The sequence below is a fragment of the Centropristis striata genome, chromosome 14 (assembly GCF_030273125.1).
Source record: "Centropristis striata isolate RG_2023a ecotype Rhode Island chromosome 14, C.striata_1.0, whole genome shotgun sequence".
NCBI classification, from domain to species: Eukaryota; Metazoa; Chordata; class Actinopteri; order Perciformes; family Serranidae; genus Centropristis; species Centropristis striata.
The window spans coordinates 19,424,400-19,431,794 of NC_081530.1; positions in this window are offsets into that span (position 1 = coordinate 19,424,400).

The window sequence follows — 7,395 nt, forward strand, 5'->3', positions numbered from 1 at the left end:
AGAGGAACCAGAGCTGCTGACAAACACACATGATGGAGAGACTGAGTCCATCCCAGGAATGCACTCCTCGGTTTCAGGCTCCGTCCAGAGTCACATTTTATCTGGTATGAATGACACAATGACTTTTTTTACTGCTTCAACAGGCAGTTAGTAACGTAACCGCTTTATTTTAGCCATACCACAACATCTTCTGGATATACTGCAGTTTTACTTTGCCCAGACATTCATGGTCCCCATTCAATGACTTTGAAGATCTCATACACTGTATAGAGTCTATTGAAGAGCCATTAACCTTTACATTAGCACTAGAGTGATTGGCCTGATCAGTTTTTCATATATGTCAACAACTATTAGATAGATTGGCGTAAAATTAGGTACAGATATTCATGGTTCCCAGGGGATAAATCATTAAGACTGCAATATGAAGTAGTGCAAATAACAGAAGATGCATTATTTGTTAAAGCCAGTCATACAACAGTTAGTTCTCACCAAGTACTTTGATCATCCCATGAACTTTTAACTGTACGCATTCAGGGGCTTTCTCACATGAAACTAACTCTGGTGCATATTGTCGGATAGTCTGTTTGGTTTTTGCTGGTGTAAATGCTCAAACAAACTCCAGTGTGGGCCAAAGAACTGAACTCTGGTCGGCCAAAATACGGAATTTTCTGTTTGCTTCCAAGTGCACCAGAGTTCAGTTCACTACAGGTGAGAACACACAGTCTGAACCAAAGGAAGGAAGAGAACCAAAACACAGCACATTCTGGGTTGAATTTGGGTGGGTTAGGTAGTAGCAGGCTTGAAAAATTTCTTGTGGACAGACGTGTACTAATGGTAAAAGTCTTCATAGAAATATGGTCAGATGATCACATGACACAGTTGCTTGTAGCTACACACAAAAACAACAAACAACTCAGCTCTTTCCCTTGTACTCATTCATTCATTCTCCTTAAACGATTATCCTCACTCAGGTCGCGGGGGGCTGGAGCCGATCCAGGCTGACATTGGGCGAGAGGCAGTGAACACCCTGGACAGGTCTCCAGACTATCGCAGGGCTGACACATAGAGACAAACAATCACGCTCTCATTCACTCCTATGGGCAATTTCAGAGTCACCAGTTAAACCTAAGTGCATGTTTTTGGACTGTGGGAGAAAGCTGGAGAACCTGGAGTGAACCCACACTGACACAGGGAGAACATGCAAACTCCACACAGAAGAGCTGCAGGCGGGAGTTGAACCAGCGACCCTCTTGCTGTAAGGCAAGAGTTCTAAACACTACAACACCGTGCAGCCCCCTTCCCCTTACATATTCTGTCCAATAGACGAAGGACAGCATCAACGGCATGACATTTGTTTACAATGCTTGGTGTGCCTGATAAAGCACAGTGTGAAAGCAAACTAAATGAAAAATGCTTTCACCACTGAATCACACCGAGTCCACCAGACTGTACATGTGAAAGCAACGTTAGTCCAATGTTTTTCAGCTGTGTTAAACTGTGACACTCATTAAAGATTAAGATCATTGTTAGTCCCACAATGGGGAAATTCAACCACTGCATTTAACCCATTCTTTTTTAGGGCTGTGCATCTTCACTAATCTCGCAATTTGATTAGATTTGATTATCTAGTTCATGATTTGATTCGATTCCCTAATGCATCACAATGCATTACATCCTCAAATTTTTTATATTGCAACACATGGTTACTTTTTCATCAATAAACACCACTGGTCTGATAAATATGGGTTCACTTTTTATTATTTAAAATGCTTCACAAAATGTATAGCCCACTTTTGGAGTCAAGTTGTAACTTCTAACAACTTCCTAGTGCTCTAAGGACATTCATGATAACCACATTTTCTGTAAACCAAAATAAACAATATAGGCCTAGCCTACTACTATTATCTACTACTACCAGACTATTATCTGTCTGATTATCCAATTATCGACTGTGACTGCATCAATGCAGAATCATCAAGCATAACATTGATAACATACAAATACAATTATTTTCAACACCCCTATCCCTATCCACACCAGTGAACACACCTTGCCTAGGAGCAGTGGACCTGTGAAGCTGTGTGTTGGGCAGTGAGGTGCCTTGCTCAAGGACACTTCAGTCCTTGACCTGTCCTGGGATTCGAATCAGTTGCAAGCCCAATTCCTAAACCCTAGGCCATGGACTGCCCATTATCTTTGGACCACAAAGAGGAACATATTTCCACAAATAACATGACCCAACTATGAATGGTCATTAAAGGAGGAAGGAGGGAACAAAAGAAGCCTGAAGACTTCAGTACAAACCTCCAGGTGTGATCATATGACTGCAGTAATGTCAGCCGTTGCCTCCTCCAACCCAGATCAATCAGAAAAAGAGCAACAACTGTGCTCGCCAACACTATAAAGCAAACAACACAGGCTTTGCACTACTTTCAGACTTGGCAAAAATACAGACATTTAGTTCGTTTGGAGCAGGAAACGATGGAACAATGCAACATTGCTGTCTGAGCAGCTGTTAACTCGTCACACTCACACATGCTGCACCCAAAGGAACAGGTGTGATGCTTTTTTCCCACAGGTAGGTTTCACTGGGGCCTCCACTTCTCTACCTGATTGGTGATTCACAACTAATGACAGTGCATCGAGCCTTTACCCAGGTTTGGAGACATGCAGCACATTTTTCTCCCAGTGGTGTTATTTCCTCGTCTCCTCCCACGTCTCCAGCACACAGATACTGCAGAGTGATTGAGACCAGGTTACATGTCAGCCCATGAGTCACATTCAACATCGAACACTACGTAATGCAATCTGGCTGGAAACTCACACCAGAATACATTCCACACATTTAACCTTGGGGTGTGTGAGTAATGAGCCATGAATGTGTGTTTCACCACTTTAACAGCAAATCTTTGTTTTCATTTCCTGTCACTTGGGACAGAAATTATCTGGAAAGAATCGACCAAACTCTAAACTTTAATTGAGCTGTTGGAGCCAAACGAGATTCCTGCAGTTAAAACGTGAATGACTCAGCTGTATGGCGAGTCTTGAGTCCATCTTAGCAATTTACAACAAAATTTAAAAGTGCAAGGCTTAAAAGAATCTAGTTTGCTGCCAAAAGCTCTTGAGTTTGTCTCTTTAACACACTTAGTAATTTAGGATTGTCAGACTCTGCTGGGAAGCTCTCTGATTACTATAATTAATTATTTTGTTGTGTTGTTGGAAACCAGCATGTGTGTTCAGTCAAATGTCAGCCGCATTATGAGAAAACAACAGTTCTAAATAATGATGCCTTCAACTGTAAGTGATTAATTGTAAACAACTAAATTTCAACTCTGTTGACCTTTACTGGAAAATGGAGCTTTTCTGATCTACTTGTGTTGCCCTTTCTTGTGTTGTTATTACAGCTCCACTCTTGAAGTATGAGGGTGATGAAAGTGCTGGAGTTGTGTTTATATGTTCTTTTAATTTTGCCAAACCGCGGTATCTATTGCTTTAATAACTGCTTGGGTCAGGCCATTATGGGCAATGTTACAAATCAATAACCATAAATCATAGTTTATTTATTAATATATTCTATTATATTTATTTATCTCAATATTTGTATTTATTTATTTTATTTTATCCCATTTGTCTTGTCAATTATCTTTTCTTGGTGTTTGTTTTTCTTGTTTTTGTCTGTACTGTGTTGGGGAAAATCCATACCATGGAAAATTTTCAAATCAAAAATAATCCCATTTGTAAAAAAAAACAAAAACGTATTTAATTAATATAAAGTATTTTATTCATTTCTTTAAATATTTATATTTATTTATTTTGTATTATTTGTCTTTTCGTGGTGTATATTTTGCAATTTTTTGTCTTTCCTGTTTAAAAAAAAAAGAAAATATATAATATATATATTATATATATATATATATATATATATAATTATCAGGGGCATATTCTATGAAGGCGTTGTTGTTTTTTTAAAAACGTATTTCATTTAAATATCATATTTTATTAATTTATTTAAATATTTGTATTTATTTATTTTATTTTTATTTTTATTTTATTGGTGTTTGTTATTCATATTTTTGTCAGTATTGTGTTGAATAAAATTACACATTTTAATAAAATATAAATTAATAAAAAAGTCAATAAGCAGGTCTACTTTGCAATATTGTTATTATTCATGAGGGGCATTATCTATAAAGGTAGTTTAAGGACTAGTTTTGGTTAGTCAGACTCATTTTCAGTTAAATTTGGTTCCATTAAACACATTTAACCTAGTTCCCAGCATAGTTTGCTATTGGACAGAGTTTGAACTTGAATTTGCTTTATGGAACCAAAAATGTGTCAAAAAAGCCTGGCTTATTAAGTAAACTTGTGTTATGGAACAGGCCCCGTATTTAGTTTACTAGATAGGCCAAAAACAAAAACAGGCTTTACAACCTTACAACCTTACCACGAGGTGCTTTCAGCAGCTGTCCAGGAGCTTTTGATCGTATCATGTGATCTTCCTCACTTGTAGAATTGTCGAAGTTTCCATTTCTGTTCTTTTGAGCACTCTGAGGACGTTGTTGGCTTTTGGGGCAAGTGGACCAACACCATCTGCGAAAGGGAGATCGTAAAAGCTTTAGAGCAGCTACCAAACGTGCCTTGTGGTGAGGTTACAATAGAAATGGTCCATATGTGAATTGCTGATAATGATTTCATTCTGATTGGAGATTTTAGCTGTTTTAACTGTTAACATGGGATATGATCTCAGGAGTTTCCCCTTCCATTATTAGGTGAAGTACCTAGGCCATTTTGAGTCCCACATAAGCTGAATCAATGTAAAAATCATTCTGTAAAGCATCAAAAGTGACTAAATTACTTCTTTAGCAGGTTTTCTTTAAGTCTTTTTTTTTTTTTTTTTTTTTTTTTTTTACGTTATTTGTTTATTATCTGCTCTACAGTCGCTTTCTGGCCACAGACATGTTGGAAATATTCTTCCAAAGTGGTGTGAAATTATTTGAAGTTTTTGTTTTTAATGGAAAAATGTAATATTTTCTTGTGAAAACTATCCAAATCCCCCCACCAAATATGTGCACCTAAGTTTTCCAAAAACCTCAGGAATCACTGGAACTAATGAAATGTAGATAAATACATCAAGTGTTTGATCAGCTCCATAAATATGGATATTTAAGGTCTGTTTAGAACAGTATACTCTTTCTGTTTTTATTATTATAAAGATGTGAGATCTCTGATGTCGTATACGACAAATGGACTCTGATAACTATTAGAATCTTTCGACAACTTACTTTAAATTTCCCACATTTTCTCGCTGTTGCAGCTTTCCAACGACAGCTCCGGTCGATGGTATCCATTTCAGAAGCTTGGAACAAGAGTGTCTTTTTAGGGATGATAGTAAACAACTAGAAAATTTCCTCTGGGGAAATTCTGAAAGGGCCACGGGGGCTACTGCCGGTGTGTGTACACTATGATGAGATTCTTCAGAGATTTCAAACTATGTGTGTGTGTGTGTGTGTGTGAACCGTGTATCTGGAGGAGTGTGCGCGCTTACGCACGCATTTGTGTGTGTGTGTGTGTGTGTGTGTAGCGAAAATCGCATAGTTACCTGTGTGTGTGTGTGTATGTGTGTGTGTGTGTGTGTGTGTAATTAAAATCACATAAAGTTACCTCAAAGATCAAAGGCAATCAGATCAAAGCAATCAACAGAATTAACTGACACCTGTTCCGGCACAGTGACAGCAGAGGTGGACAGACTGGAATTTCTGGCCTCGAACAGAAAGCATTTTTGGTAATCTACGAGAAAAAAAGTCTCAGATATACAAGATCAAAAGTGGCAAATCTACAGAAAAAAAGTCGCAGATTTACGAGATTAAAAGTGGCAAATCTGTGAGAAAAAATGTCATATTTACAAGATTAAAATTGGCAAATATGCGGAAAAAAGTTGCAGATTTACAAGGTTAAAAGTGGCAAATCTGTGAGAAAAAAATTGCATATTTACAAGATTAAAAGTGACAAATCTGCGGAAAAAAGTTGCAGATTTACGAGATTAAAAGTGTCTAATTTGCAAGTAAATAGACGCAGATTTATGGGATTAAAAGTGGCAAATCTGTGAGGAAAAGTTGCATATTTACAAGATTAAAAGTGGCAAATCTACAAGAAAAAAGTAGCTGATTTATGAGGAAAAAAAGTACGAAAAATAGGCTTTGTTTTTCAAGGAACTACATCACCACATTTCATTCGTTCGTACCGAGATGACTCACTCTGTTACAAATCAGATTTGCCACTTGAATCTCATAAATGTGCAACGTTTTTTCTCAATTTTTTTTCATACTTGGCCCTAATACGCCGTCGAAGACAGGAGATGATCAAGTACAAATATTACGTTTTTTTTTTCCAATATGGCAATTAAGCTTAACTGACCCTCTTTTAAAATGCTCCTTATCGTTCAAAAGTTACAACAACATAAATCCTGCAGGAGCAGAGACTCTACTGAGTGAATTCCTGTTGATGCTACACACACACAGTCATCTCAGGACATTAAAGAAACACACAGAGGAAATACTGTAGGAGCTGTAAGCGAGGCGTAGCCCCCCTTTTCTTCTTCTGTGGTCAGTCAGTCAGAGCCATGTCGTCTAATTACTTTAACAGCCTCCACCAGCAGGATCCAGCTGAGTCTGAGTCCCCGGCCACCGAGCGGGATGACGTGAAATCTTAAATATTCACTGAGGAGATTCAACCCCATCCTTCCTCCTCCTCCTCCTCCTCCTGGGACCAAACAAGACTCGTTCTCCTACATCCCCACAAACAAGGTCAAACATATTTCAGGAAGAGTCATGGGAACAGCTCAAACAAATCACAGCACCACATGGCGCTTTTTATTTTTCATCTGGAGTTGATCTTGTGATTAGATTTTAACGGGATACGTATAAAGAGCATGCTTGTTGCAGCAAGTCAACACTTTTGCACCGAGTCATAAAAGATGATCAAACGCAGGAAGTAACAGGAATGTATATATCAGTTCCCGACAGCTACATTTCTCAGTTTATGAGCGAGTACCAGGCGCCTGCAGTGAGGAGAGTGCCCATATATTTACATTAGCACCTGTCAGGCCTGACTACACTCATTTAAAATCACATATATTTTACTTTTTTCTCTGTCTACATATATGTTTAGAATTTGACTCAGTAGTTTTAACTCAAAATCTACTTTGGGAGGACTTTTTTTAATGCAGATTACATCAGTGCAGCAGATTAAGTTTCCTCTCAATGATCAAAATATCATATATGCAAGGTTTTCCAGTTGCATTTTACAACTCACAAACATCCCAAGCTCTCACAGTGGTTACATGGTATCATAGCTCAAGGACAAACCTTTAATATTTTACTAAATATGGGACCCTTA